Here is a 15,768-nt window from a genome sequence, read left to right as displayed (position 1 = left end):
TAGTGTTTTCTATATACAGTATAATTTCTTCTGAAAATATTAACAGCTCTAATTCTTCCTTTCCAATTTGGTCGCATTTAATTTATTTCTCTTGCTTAATTGATGTGGCTAAGACTTCTAATACTATGTTGAATAAAAGTGATGAAAATGGAATCCTCATCTTGTTCCTAATCTTAGAATAAAAGCTTTCAACATTGAATATGATTTTACTTGTGGTTTTGTCTTATATGGCCTTCATTGTGTTGCATTATCTTCCCTTTTTAACTATTTTGTTGAGATTTTAATCACAAATGTATGTGGAATTTTTTTTTTCAAATGACTCATGTATCTATTGAGCTCGTCATATGATTTTTATCCTTCATTTTGTTAATGTGATGAATTGCATTGATTTATTTGTATGTGTTGAGACATCCCTAAATCTCTAGTATAAATCCTAATCAATTGTGGTATATAATCCTTTTAGTATATTATTGAATTAGATTCACCAATATTTTGTTGAGTTTTGCATCTATGTTTATTAAAGATATTTTCCTGTAGTTTTCTTTTTCTGTTGTATCCTTGTCTGGTTGTCATATCAGGGTAATGTTCAGTTCATTAAATACATTTGGAAGGATTTCTTCCTCTTCAATTTGTTGGAAAAGTTTGAGAAGGGTAGGTATTAAATCTTCTTTTCGTGCTTTGTAGAATTTATGATTAAAGTTATCTAATCTTAGACCTTTGTTTGTTGGGAGATATTTTTAACTTTTTATTTTATGTTGGAGTATAGTTGATTAACAATGTCATGTTAATTTCATGTGTGCAGCACAGTGATTCTGTTATACATATGCATGCATCCATTCCTTTTCAAATTCTTTTCTCATTTATGTTGTTACATATATTGAGCAGAGTTCCCTCTGCTATATAGTAGGTCTTTGTTGGTTATCCATTTTATATAGCTGTGTGTACATGTCAATTCCAAAGTCCCTGACTAACCCTTCCTTTTCAGAGATTTTTTATTAATCCTTCAGTCTCCTTATTGGTAATATGTCTATACAGATTTTCTATTTTCTCATGATTCAGTCTTGAAAGATTATATTTTTTCTAGGAATTTACTATTTGTTCTCAGTTGTCCAATATTTTGACATACAATTTTTCATAGTAATCTCTTATGGTAATTTGTCTTTCTGTGCCATCTGTTATAACTTCTCTTTCATATATTTTGAGCCCTCTCTCTTTTTTTGATATGTCTAGCTTAAGGTTTGTCAATTTGGTTTATACTCATGATATTTTAGAGTAAGCTTAAGTATTAGATATTTTCACTTCTGATTGTTAGATATCTAGGCTGATTTTTCAGTAATACTCTTCTTTTAAGAATAGACATCAAGACAAAGAAGCCAATAGAAGCATACCAAATCCCCCCCATCTCTAAAATCTGTTCTTAGCCTAAGATTATTGATTTTAAGCTTACCAATCAATGAATAGATGTTTGCCTAATATGTATGTGAGTCACCTATAGCTACTATAATCTTCCTTTCCAGCAAATGGAATACTCTTTCTCAACACACACATATTATTCTCTATTGTATGACTAGTGTGGCCAATGTGTGTTGAGTAATAATAATAATAATTATATATATATATATATATATATATATAATTTAAACTTATTCTTCCCTTTGTCTCAGATTCCAATATGACTCAATGGGACACTATTAATAAAAATAACATTCTATCAAATACTCTATAAACTGTGGCCTTTCATGTTCTATAAGATTACATTTATTGCCTAAGATAAATGTAATTTACCTGGTCATCACCTGGTAATCTGTCAAGTGGACCAGGAAATGTGAGACAGGCTCTTAGTGCCTTTCCAGGGCCCACAGAGTGTAAGCACACTCTTTTAAGGATGATGAAAAAAGAGAAGTCAAGGTAATGTTTGAATACCTACTGTTTTCTCCAGTGCCATTAAAATTCTTTAATCAGAGCAACAGGGTCTCTTTAGGAAGCCATTGGGAATCCGGCTGCTTTGATTCATTCGTGCCTGAAAGAACATAGAAGAACCATGGTCAAGAACAGTGGGAAGAGCATTCTCACAGAAGGCTGGCAAATTTCAGAAAGCAGATGCTTAGAACCTAGAATTAGATTACTGTGGACAAGTGAGAGCATGAAAAGAGTTACCTTAGCCCTTAGTGACAGCAAAGTAGAGCGAGCAGGAATCCATTTACTACCATCTGACATCTCTTTTTGACTTAGTAGCTTTTTGAAAGAGTATAAGTGGATAAGGATGTCAGTGCTGGGTTCACAGTCCTTCCTTGTTCATAAGGAGCTCCTCATTTTGATGAGCTCCCCAGGAAAATCTCAACAACTTGTAGTCAAACTCACAACACACTTGGAATGTAGAAACTGACTTTTTCTCAGTTAGTGATTTTTCTGAGTTCTCGTGACCACAGCTGTTTAATTAGTGAATACACATATAAGGAAACCAAGCTGGCCACTGGCTGTTAGCACAGCCGGTGCTAAGAAGAGAGACTAACTTGTATGCAAAACTACCTTACAGGTATCCTTGCAATGATTATAGATGTCTTCCTACGTAGGGTGATTTAGAGGCATCAAAAAACCACACTCCACATCTGCTCCTCTCTGCTCCACTTTACCCAATGATTTCTTGCCCAGACTTGCCACTTTGCCTTAAATACACCAGTATAGATGCTATCCTTTAGGGCACTTTGTCTCCAACAATCTCCTATTAAAATAAAAGTGCTACAGGGAGGATTTTCACATTAACTGATTAATCAATCAGATAAGCTAGTTTTCACCATAAAAGGTGAATTGGATGAAATACAAATATATATGTATACTTTTTTACTTGGTAGAAGAAGGAAAATAAATGAATGCAGAGGCAGATTAGCCTTACATGGTGCGATATAGTAGGATTACCTGAGAAGCCAGATTGCAGAAGTTTTAGCAGAGATTTCTACAATAGGAAAGAGAGAGCAGGAAAGATAAGAGGTAGGCAATAAACATAGCAGCTGCCACCTAAACAAGTTTGATTCAAGCTAGTCTTTTCTCATCAGATTGCCAGTTCCTTCAGGAAGGGGATCCTTTCAAAGAGACTACATATTAGAGTTCAAACACCAGGGTCAGTTGGGGAATATCTCTCTCTCTCTCTCTTTCTCTCTCCTTCTCTTTCTCTCTTGCCCTCTTTCTCCATTCTGTAAAATGAGTATAATAAATAATGCCTGTTCCTGGGGTATATTATTAAGATTACATGAGGTATACCAAGTAAAAGTCAGTAAGAGTATGCTTGACACACAATAGATAGCCAATGCATGTTGTTTGTCTTTTTCTTCTTGCCTTTAAGACATAGTAATTAGGATGCTAGGCACACAGAAACTCCTCAATATAGGCTTTAAAATGGCCTGATGAAGAAAATTAATAGTGTAGATAAAGTAGACTGAAGTTTTTTCTAAACTGCTTTGTCATTAAAAGAAGGTAACAATGTGAAAGAAATAGACATGAGAAGACAATGAGTAAGCTGAATGCATTCTCAGATGCCCCAGAATCCACAGAAGTCTGTCATGGTGGCTTTGAACCAAAGCCCGGACAGGAAGTTACAAAGTTATGATCTCTACTGGTACTTTGTTAGAAGGTAAAACAAGAGCTATCCAAGTTCAACTATACCACCAAAGTGGGGCAGATATCTGAGGACAAACTATAGGGACATAATTCAGTGACTGAGCAGAGTCACAGATTAATCATAAACTCTACCAAGAAAATCCAGCTGGCTAGAAGTAGATTCTAAGATGGTAAATATTCTCAAGAACTATTTTTTAAAGTCATTTAAATTATTGTATTTCATGGACAGGAGTCAGGCAAGGTATCAACAAGTGGATTTTTACTTTGGAGTCACTTCATCGATTACTTCTAAAAGAGCCATATACTACAGAAGTATTCTGCTTTACTTGCTGGATTTTTCAACTCCCAGAACAGGTTACTTAAGCTGAGAGAAAGCAGGATGTAGGGGAATGAACACCGGCCAGGCACTGGATTCCTGACTTCTAGTTTTGGCCATATCAGTAATTAGTGATATAATCTTAGGAAAGTTCCTTCCATCTCTGGGACTCATCTTTTTTTGTGTGTAAAATGAGAGACTGAATTATCCCTAAGGTTCTGATATTATAAGTCTAGTAGAAAATTGGATTTGGCAGATAGACTCAGTCAGTGGCACCCCACTCCAGTACTCTTGCCTGAAAAATCCCATGGACGGAGGAACCTGGTGGGCTGCAGTCCATGGGGTCACAAAGAGTCAGACATGACTAAGCAACTTCACTTTCACTTTTCACTTTCATGCATTGGAGAAGGAAATGGCAACCCACTCCAGTGTTCTTGCCTGGAGAATCCCAGGGACGGGGGAGCCTGGTGGGCTAACGTCTATGGGGTTGCGGAGTCAGACACGACTGAAGTGACTTACCTTACCTTACCTCAATTCTAAATAAAAATTGGAAAAATAAGAAGAAAATTTGTGTTCTTTCTTTCCAGTACTTCATCACCTCAGGTCTGATCAAGAGGCCTCATATCACAAGCCTACCTGCCTGGATTCCATATCCAATCCAAGATATACAATCTTAGGCAGACTTTCCTGATTTGCACAAACTGAAAGAGGAGAGTGAAAAAAGTTGACTTAAAACTCAACATTCAGAAAACGAAGATCATGGCATCTGGCCCCATCACTTCATAGGAAATAGATGGAGAAACAGTGGAAACAGTGTCAGACTTTATTTTTTTGGGCTCCAAAATCACTGCAAATGGTGATTGCAGCCATGAAATTAAAAGACGCTTACTCCTTGGAAGAAAAGTTATGACCAACCTAGATAGCATATTGAAAAGCAGAGACATTACTTTGCCAACAAAGGTCCGTCTAGTCAAGGCTATGGTTTTTCCTGTGGTCATGCATGGATGTGAGAGTTGGACTGTGAAGAAGGCTGAGCACCGAAGATTTGATGCTTTTGAACTGTGGTGTTGGAGAAGACTCTTAAGAGTCCCTTGGACTGCAAGGAGATGCAACCAGTCCATTCTGAAGGAGATCAGCCCTGGGATTTCTTTGGAAGGAATGATGCTAAAGCTGAAAGTCCAGTACTTTGGCCACCTCATGCAAAGAGTTGACTCATTGGAAAAGACTCTGATGCTGGGAGGGATTGGGGGCAGGAGGAGAAGGGGCCGACAGGGGATGAGATGGCTGGATGGCATCACTGACTCAATGGACTTGAGTCTGAGTGAACTCCAGGAGTTTGTGATGGACAGGGAGGCCTGGCGTGCTGCGATTCATAGGGTCACAAAGAGTCAGACACGACTGAGTGACTGAACTGAACTGAACTGATTCCCATCGAGGGGCTTCCTGGGGGCTCAGTGATAAAGAATGCACCTGTCAATGCAATAGATGTGGGTTCAATTCCTGGATTGGGAAGATCCCCTGGACAAGGAAATGACCACCCACTCCAGCATTCTTGCTTGAAAAACCCCACTGGCAGAGGAGACTGGTGGGATACAGTCTATGGGGTCACAAATAGGGTCACTATCTCTGCTTTTAAGCTGAGAAATTAAGCTAGTGCATTAATGATAGAGAACTCTAAGACATTATCCAAGACCTTCGCAAAAAACATGCAGACATTTTCCTAGCAGTTTATTATTAACTAAATCATGGAAATTTTGGCAGACCTAAGCAAAATGAGTGTGGTATCATAGGTGGAGAGTAAGGGAGAGGTTTTAATTAGACTCTTTTTTGTTTAGTAGCTAAGTCATGTCCAACTCTTTGTGCACCCATGGACAGTAGCCCACCAGGCTCCTCTTCTACACTGGCAGGCAGATTCTTAACCACTGAGCCAACAGGGAAACCTGCTAATCAGGTTAGAGCCCTTATTTCCTACACTAACACTGGTTCAGTAGCCTATACATGGAGTAAGTAATTCAACAATTTCAGACAGCAAATATTTATTGAGCATTTGGAACGCCATGCTGTTTACATCAATACACCCAAAGATGACATAATGATTCAGTGAGCCTTATTATAATTTTTAAATTTCTGTCAGGCTGAGCATTTAAAATAAAGATTAGACTACTAATCTTTATTAAATCTCTATTAATAACTTAATAATCCCTATTAATGATTTAGCTATTACAAACAAGGTAACTGAAGTAGGGGATTCTTCCTGAGTTACATAGGAAGCTAATAACTAAGCCAAAACTACAGCTTAAGTTTTAATTCAAAATCCGTGTGTGTGTGTGTGTTTATCTACATCACATTTTCTCTCAACTGTGTATTCTCTAATATGTGTGTATCCACACATATTTCTCTTCCCTTCATACAGTCTAATCATTTGAATGAAAACTTTATGTATATTATTAAGATTGCCAACTTACTAACTAATGGTGAATGTAAAGATCAGCAGAAATAAATGTCTCTCATTTTTCTTTCTGCAATGACATGGAAACCAGCGATCTTTATGCAAAAACTCATCTATTCTTTCCTCTTTCTCATCTCTCTCCATATCCCACTCCTCACACATAGAGAAACACAGACACTCAGACATCCATTTCTGCTGACATACAAGACTGGAAGAAATTAACCAAAATGAGACAATTGTTCTTTTTTTCCTCTTTAGCGCCTTTCTTGATGCTATAATTTGTTAAATTATCAAAGAAAAAGGAATTAAGCAATGAGATGAGCAATATCATAAAGTAAGTCAAGTCACCATGCTAGATGCCACTGGAGATAAAAAGAAAGGAGACACAGTCTCTCTCCTCAAAAGCTTGTAGACTGGTAGCAGTGACATGATAAACAAAACAAGAGAAATTAGTAAAATCAAATACTAAATTGAGCAATTCAAATGTCAAGCTATGTAAAATCTGCCATATATTTAGGGTACAAACCCACAATAGTTTTTAGCATGGTTAGGCCATTCCATAAGGTATTCTTCTCCATCCGTGTCTCTATTTCTGATACCACAAGTAAGAAAGTGTTAGTCACTCAGTTGTGCCCAACTCTTTGCGACACCATGGACTGCAGCCCTCCAGGCTCCTCTGTCCATGAGATTTTCCAGGCAAGGATACTGGAGTGAGTTGCCATTTCCTTCTCCAGGGGATCTTCCCAACCCAGGGATCAAACCTAGATCTCCTGCACTGCAGGCAGATTCTTTACTGACTGAGCTACAAGGGAAGCCCAAGGCATTTCTAAAAGCAGTGATTTCACCAATCCATAAAACTCATACAGTAAGTCTCCTACATATGAATCTTCAAGTTGTGAACTTTCAAAGATGCAAGCATGTGTTCCAACAACATCAGGCATGAGTGAAATTGAGGTTTGCCCTCCATTTTATATTGCTGAAGATCCTTCAGCTCTGTCATCTTCCACCTTCTCTCCCTCTTCCAGTCAGTAACTCTTCTTACCTGTTCTCTTGATGGCAGCCCCTGTATGACAGTTACTGTACTGTCCTACTGTTCTTCCCAAGGTACTGTATTGTAAGATTGAAAATGTCTTCTCTATCTTTTGTGTTTGTTTTTTTATGTATTATTTGTGGGAAAAGTATTATAAACCTATTACAGTAAAGTACTATATAGCTAGCTGATTCTGTTAGTTGGATACTTAGGTTAACTTTGTTGGATGTACAAACAAACTGGACTTACAAACGTGCTCTCAGAAAATAACTCGTTTGTATATAGGGGACTTACTACACTTCTCTTTCTCATTTATTCTGCTCTAATGTGTATAGCTATTATCCTTCTTATAAGCATTTCAAACTGCAAACTTGACCAAATGTAATGCTCTCATGTGCTGAAGGAAATCTGTCAGATGAAAGACAGGTGCAACCTAATTTTCCCAGTGTGATTTCAATCCAAGCACACATGGCACTTTTACAAATTGTGTAGAGGAACTCCGACCAGAGGAATGCAAAGTATCTATTAAGCATTAGCATGATGATTCATACTCTATAGAAAGAGGTACCCTTTATCACACGGCTTTTACAGACAGAGAAACTGAAAACAGGAAATTTTGCTGTCTTGTTCAGGTTATGACCCAAACCAGTCCCAAAGGAGCACACCTTGAAGCTCATGTATGTAACTGGTGCCTGCAGAAAGTATGATTTAGAGTTCTAAATCAGGTGTAGATGTCTTAAGTTCTTTCTTTTGTTTCTTCTTGGATAAAGAAACATAGACATGGGTGGGGGATGAGGGGGCATTGCAGAGATAAGAAAGACATGAGGGGATAACCAACATTATCAGGAGATGAACTATCTTAAAACTTTGTTCCTCTGATTTTGTTTTGTTTTGTTTTTTGTTATTGTTGTTTATTTTAAACTTTATTTTATTTTTTTAACTTCATAATATTGTATTGGAGAAGGAAATGGTAACCCACTCCAGTGTTCTTGCCTGGAGAATCCCATGGATGGAGAAGCCTGGTAGGCTGCAGTCCATGGGGTCGACCGCACAGAGTTGGACACGACTGAAGCAACGCAGCAACAGAAGCAATATTGTATTGGTTTTGCCATATATCAAAATGATTTTTACACAGAGTTCTGTAACCAGGTGGGTCAGATATTATACCACTGAACTTCTAAACTTATATATGTTAGATTACAACTAATTCTTTCTGTTATATAGCCATAGATTGTGCTCTGAATCTGGGACATACATCCTGTAACACCAAAGCCTTGATCTTAAGGAAAAAAATGATTCACTAATATAAATATAGCTCTACTTTTTCTTCCGATGGTTGGTGCATGCATGCACAGTTGTTCCAGTCACGTCTGACTCTTTGCAACCCTATGGATGTAGCCTGCCAGACCCATCTGTACCTGGGATTATCCAGGCAAGAACATTGGAATGGGTTGTCATTTGTTCTCCAATGCATGAAAGTGAAAAATGAAAATGAAGTTGCTCAGTCGTGTCGGACTCCTAGGGACCCCATGGACTGCAGCCTACCAGGCACCTCTGTCCATGGGATTTTTCAGGCAAGAGTACTGGAGTGGGTTGCCATTGCCTTCTCCAGGGTGTTTTTTTTTTTTTCTAGGAAAGACTCAGACACATAGGAATGGCCTAACCAGGCTAAAATACTTTTTGTGTCACATCAGCTTAAATGTAAATGTGGATAGTGAGTCTCTGTTTAATGCAAAACACAATGTATTTTCTAAATCGGTTTTGTATATTCAGGTTTAGTGTGGGCTATTTTATCTCCCTCAAGCAAATAAGCCCCATGAGGGCAGAAGCTTTATCTTCTATGACTCCTCTTATTATCCATACTACACTGAAAAAGTAGTCATCACACCATATAGATTGGTTAAAGAGAATTAAAGTACTTCATCTATACTTTCTATGATCTCTTTTTTTAATCCATTTTTATTTCTCATTTTATGTGTTATACTCTCTTATTTCCTAGTTTACTCAGCCCAAACCTAATAAAAGGACAACCTATTTCAAAATTGGTACAACTTGATTCCTTCTGCTATAAACTCTGTTGATTTCAAATGGAAAGGGCCAAAATAGTGTGATGTGACATTGTCATATAGAGACAGCCTAGTGTAATGGAAAAGGCTTTGACAACCAACAAAATTGGGTTTGAAATTTTTTTTTAACTAACATTTAATTTTAATTTTTTTTTTTTTTTACTTTACAATATTGTATTGGTTTTGCCATACATCAACATGCATCCGCCATGGGTGTACATGTGTTCCCAATCCTGAACCTGCATCCCACCTCCCTCCCCATACCATCTGTCTGGGTCATCCCAGTGCAGCAGCCCCAAGCTTCCTGTATTCTGCATCAAACCTGGACTGGCGATTCATTTCTTATATGATATTATGCATGTTTTAATGCCATTCTCCCAAATCATCCCCCTCTCCCTCTCCCACAGAGTCCAAAATACTGTTCTATACATCTGTGTCTCTTTTGCTGTCTCGCATACAGGGTTGTCATTACCATCTGAACAAGACAGTTGTAAAACGTTGAGTAAGTTATTTAATTTCTTTCACATTGCTTTTCTTCATCTATAAGATGGGGGGAGATAATAAAGTTATTATTGAGAAGTAAGAGTTATTGCCCAATGCTTAGTGCACATCATAAGTGCACAATAAATAATAATCATTTTTATTTTTGATGGTATAGAACTCAAAAGCAAAGTTAGGGCTTGTAGTAGATAGGCTTTAAAAATTGGTTAATCGTAGGCTATAGGTAGCTTATTAATTATTTAGCAGTTTTTTCTGGAGTCATTACTAGGAAGATACATGATTTTGATTAGGGCATTAGTTCCTTGGGGAGAAAACAGCTCAAGGATAGCCTGAATTTGATGTTGACCCTTAGACCACAGAGTTCACAGCTTGAGCTTTGAGGAGGATTTTGGAACCACTAAATGTATATCTAAACTCATAAATCATATTGGAAAATTCTAGTTATTTTTCCTTTCTTATAAAAACTAGACTGATCTCCCAGAATTGTAATAATAGAAGAAAGAGAAAGACTCGGAATTTTTCATGAGGATAATGAAATCAACATGCTTAAGAGTGAGATTGAGCAAATCAAAATTAACTTATATTCCAAAATGAATTTTTCAAATCTAAAAAAGGGTAATGTGAAATTAAAATCTTATTTTGAAAGCACACTATTAGACAATCCATCTTTTTTAATGAAAATGTTAAAACTTCATGGGAAAAGAGAATAAACTATCATTGCATAAGAGTATTGTCCATTCTTTGGCCTAATATGACAAGAGAGTTAATGCACGAATTCATTACTAGATTAGAATTAAAATTTCCAAGGCAGTATCATAATTCTTTGGAGATGAGTTTACTAGGATGATTCACCTTTCATTTACATTTCATATCAAAATATTTGCTTCAAGTTCACAAATATGTGACTAAATGAAAAGGCTGGGGAAAAGACTGCATCTTTATCCAATGTATTAAAGCATCCTGCATATTGGGGATCACACTGCATTTGGATACGAGCCAGCATGATTAACCATAATGCCATATTTTCCAGATATTTGTTTAGTATAAGTTTTTATTCTGGCTCTATATGTTTTTCCCAAGTCCCAGTCAAGGAGCAACTTATAACCCAGGTTAATCAACCTTAACATCTCTTCCTTATTGAATGATATCACAGGGATTTTCAATTTACTGATTCCCAGAGGTCAAGGAGCTTTAAATTTCCTCAGCGATTTTTTTCCCCTAGAAAAGACTCAGATACACAGGTGACATTTCTTAATATTCAGTTATTACAACTGTAATTTTGAATCAAGATGCTTATTAACAAGTAATTCTATGTAAAATACATTCCAAGCCATCTTCTGTGAATTCTGAGAAATAGCACTCTTGTCTCTGCTGATTGCAAAATGTCTTTACAGTGCTTTGATTAGTCAAATTTCGTGGTCCAAAATTGAATGAAGTTTACATTATTTTCTGTGACCAAAAGGCTCTTCTAGCAAGTGGCCAGAGAAAAGCTGAGCAACTCAAAATTCAGAGTATGATCACACACTCTGTATAACTCAGTCCCAAAAATCTACTTTCCCTAATTAACCCTAATTGTGAAGCTAATTGATAGCTTCACAGTATGTCATATTCTTATTGTGCTTCAGCTAGGTAGAGCATAAATAGAGTGAATTTATCATATCCATTGATGTGAAATTAAAACAATTCATTTTTTTAAGACCTGATAAGATTTGGAAGTCATAGACTTTCAGAGGGAAAGACATTACTATACCTGATGTCTTGACATGGACTGTGCTTGATTTTGATAATCAAACTGGGTATTTCTATCATCAGTGGCTCTTCCACAGAGAGATTAATGCTAGGTTAAGTGACTGAAATTTCCCTTATTATATTAAATAAAATTAGTACTACCCAGTTTTATGCTTAGCATTCTTAGAAAAAAGAGGTCTACTTGTACTTTTAGAATTAAAAAAATATTAAGATGAAAGGAAAAAATGATTAACCAACAACAAAACAAGAAAAAAAATTAGATACCAATCAAAATTGAATCAAAAGAGATAGAAACAGATGTTATTAACATTATTATTATGGAAATATGGAGAAAATGGCAAATATATCTTTAGAATATTAAATCAGTAAAATTCTTGGTTATAAAAATTAATAAGGAGCAGGATAACATAGATTTTAAAATCCCCTCTGCACATCCCTACCACCCAAGAAAAAAAATAGAAATTTCTAAATTATTTTTATACTTACAAATTTAAACTAACCTAGTATATTGGACAAAAACAGGAAGAGAACAACACTGTGTCTACTAAAGAAAAGTTTGCTTATTGGACCCAAGTTATGATCTTCCTTTATCAACATTAACTGAATTATTTAGATAATTATTTAACTTTCCACTGTGAGAGGCATGTATAAGCATAACTTTATCTTAGAGTACCTCTGATAGAATTTTAATAAAAGTTATCTAACTTTGTCATATCATTGTGTTTAAAGATAACACCAGTCTTTTGTTTCAGATTCTTTACAAGAATGTCTAGTACATATCCTTGATTCACTAGTATCACAATATATTATTGTCAAGTTGCCAAGAATGTTCATTAGTTTCAACAATTTCATTTTACAAGAAGAAAAGAGAGAAAGAGATTTTCAACTTGTTATAGTAAATTTAGAACACAAATTTTTTTCTGTAGTTTGGAGCCACTGTCTTACTCATCTTTGTAATCAAGATGGCTTAATTATATCCATTGATGTGACCTTAATTACAAATATCAAGAAAACATGTCCTTTTGCAGTTTTGAAATTGATTTTTTTTAAAAATGAAACAAATCAGATAAATAATAAATCAGTCCATATTGTGAATAGCATTCATTTTCCAGCAGAGCAAAATCTCTTGGAAGAAACAAATATATTGTCAATTATTAAGAAAGGGATTTAGGTATCTGATTGGTGCCAAAAGTGTCTATCAGAGAAAGACAGAAAGCATGCTTGTTTCTCCTTTTAATTTCAGCTATCTTAGTGCAAGGAGATCAAACCAGTTAATCCTAAAGGAAATAAGTCCTGAGTATTCATTGGAAGGACTGATGCTGAAGCTGAAGTTCCAATACTTTGGCCACCTGATACAAGGAACTGACTCATTAAAAAACACCCTGATGCTTGAAAAGATTGAAGGGAGGAGGAAAAGGGGAAGACAAAAGGATGAGATGGTTGGATGGCATTACCAACTCGACAGACATGCATTTGAGCAAACTCTGGAAGTTGGTGATGGACAGGGGAGCCTGGCATGCTACAGTCCATGGGGTCGCCAAGAGTCAGACACAACTGAGTGACTGAACTGAACTGAACCTAGTGTTAAGGGGGATAATTGAGTTCATTCATTCCTAAGAATCCCTAGGTGGAAATTCAGTGAACTTTTTGGAAGAGTCAATGACCCTCATGTGTTTATTCACCTTTACAATGTTCTGTACTATATTTGCTGGCCCCAACAGAATAGATACACTAGATGGTTCCTGTCTCACAGAAATGTTATTGTAAACATTAGCAAGGCAGAGTGGTACATGTGTTCACAAGTGCAAAGAAAATTTTTGTAATTAAAAAAATCTTCCTCTGGCACAGACTTCTTGGAGGATGGCATTTATGTATTCCAAATATTCACTAGTATGGAATCTTTCCCTGGGCTAAAAAATTTAAATCCCATCTATGAGATTGGTGCTTTTGCCACCATATCTGAGATTTACAGCAACTAAAACACTCAGAAATATATACTCTTTGCTGAATGACAGAAAGCTTTCTAAAAAATAAATGTAAGCTTTGCTAGTTGAATAAAATTATAACCTTTTTCTTCCTTGGAAATATTATAGCATTATAATATGAAGCCCTTGCACACAATTGTCAACAGCAGAGAAGAGAGAAGGAAAACCATTTGGAATTTAATCTTGGGTCTTGTTGCACCATAAGAATATATAATTTCCTTTCTTTTAATCTTGGGATGCAATTTCTAGTGGTTACATGCTATTGATAGACTCATCACTTAAAATTTGAGTGTGAGTGTGTTAGTTGTTCAGTCGTGTCCAACTCTTTGTGACTCCATGGATTGGGGCCTGCCAGGCTCCTCCATCAGTGGGATTTTACAGGCAAGAATACTGGTTTGGGTTGCTAGTCCCTTCTCCAGGGGATCTTCCCAACCCAGGGAGTTTGAAATTTTGAAGGTATCTTCATTAATATTTTCTCTTTGAGCATAAAAGAAAAACAACATGCATACTAGAAAACAATTTCACTTACATTTTTTCAAAATAAGTTGTCAATTATAAATGTATAAAATGCAAACTTAATTCAAAATTATTTTATCTGTTGTTGACTTTATAAATATACTGATTATTTATTCTCATAGATACAGCTTATGTATGAGCAACTGTGTCTGTTATCTTTCTTATTTCCCCTCTCATTAGAAATGTGTTTTTTCTTACTGAAATGTTTTGTTTGAAAGAGAATTCTCTATAGCTAACATTTATTATAATTTAAATTATAATTTAGAGTGAAAATATGTAACTTGTACAAGCTAATAGGAACACACATTCATGTTGATAAGGGTCTTCTTGTTTTCTTATTATAGCTCATTTTGAAAAAGTCACAAATGTAATATTTTGGCAGGTAAAAATATCATCTCCAAAGAGTTATAGCAAAGAGTAGATAAAAACAATCCTGAACATTCATATAAGCAACTCTACTTAATACAGAGTTGATTAAATCATGAATGTCCATAGGCTATTTTTATTCAGTATCAACTGATGGAAACACATTATGAAAAACCTCTCTATGTCAAACTTATATTTCTCCAAGTTCAAAGATTCTTCCTCCTTCCCACCTCAGGTAGCCAACTGTACAATTATTTTTGTTTGTGCAAATACCAAGGAAATGACATACAAGGATGGTCCAGGTTTACTACATCCATGCCACCCTTAGATCTGACAGTTTGCCCAGAATCTGGTGTAAAGAGGTCAGTCGAAGAGATCAAAGGTGAAAGGCACAGATAACAGCTAATATGCATTTAAAAAGTGGAGCTTACCATTTCAACTTCTTTCTGTTTTCTCCAGAGATATCCAAATAATTCATGTATGAACCACTCCAACATGGATGCTACTGATCAATTTAAGCGTTTCTCTTTGTTCTGAGAAAAACTAATCCAATCTCTCTTCACTACAAATCCCTACCAAAAAAAAGAAAGAAAGAAAGAAAGAAAGACACAAGAGAAACAAAGGAGGGATAAAGGTTGGAAGGAAAGCGTAAATAGAAAACAAAATAAAAGAAAAATGAAGAAAGCAAGAGAAAAAAGAAAAAAATTATCTGCATTGCCTAACCACTATCATATTGAAAAACATGATAGTGAGATGTCAGAGTGAAATATGCAAGCCACTCTGAACACTGAACATTTCCGTTTTCCACGGGCAGCTTGAACTAACATTTGTGCATGTACTCTCTCTCTCTCTCTCTCTCTCTCTCTCTCTAATTAATGATGCAGGACTAACACTATGGGCTACACATACAGTCTGCAAAGCTTTACACTTAACGGAGAAATTCTCATTTCTATTTATAGGACCACAGTGCATTGTCTTTCAATCTTGTGGTTGCACTCAGCTTTGAGACTGTGGTAATACACAGCCTATTTGTGAATGCAGCCTTTTTCTGAAACTAGGTTTCCTTTGGCCACATGCATAGATAGTGGATGACTGTAATCTTTACTACTATCTTTTCTCACAGACCCTCAACTACTGTGTTCAAGTACCAAAGTGGACACACCCTGTCTAAGGAT

The 15,768-nt window shown here is 36.1% G+C and overlaps 1 protein-coding gene across 10 annotated transcripts in view; it reads right to left on the bottom strand.

The window, feature by feature from the left end:
* Positions 1-15,523, bottom strand: part of GPR174 (G protein-coupled receptor 174) — a 37,682-nt gene extending 22,159 nt beyond the window's left edge. For 9 of the 10 annotated variants that reach the window (XR_015159083.1, XR_015159084.1, XM_086388144.1 and 6 more), the window contains exons 1-2: positions 15,025-15,523; positions 1,928-2,020 (exon numbers count right to left, since the gene is read on the bottom strand). The gene's annotated coding sequence lies outside the window, so the exon portion shown is untranslated. Of the gene's footprint in view, positions 1-1,923; positions 2,021-15,024 lie in introns of all 10 variants that reach the window. The other variant, XM_086388145.1, reaches the window with a different exon arrangement.
* Between the last annotated feature and the right edge of the window lie 245 nt (positions 15,524-15,768).

The sequence above is a fragment of the Bos grunniens genome, chromosome X, assembly GCF_055505025.1.
Source record: "Bos grunniens cultivar Pamir isolate PY7600 chromosome X, Bosgru_T2T1.0, whole genome shotgun sequence".
NCBI classification, from domain to species: domain Eukaryota; kingdom Metazoa; phylum Chordata; class Mammalia; order Artiodactyla; family Bovidae; genus Bos; species Bos grunniens.
This window is presented reverse-complemented; position numbering and strand designations above follow the sequence as displayed.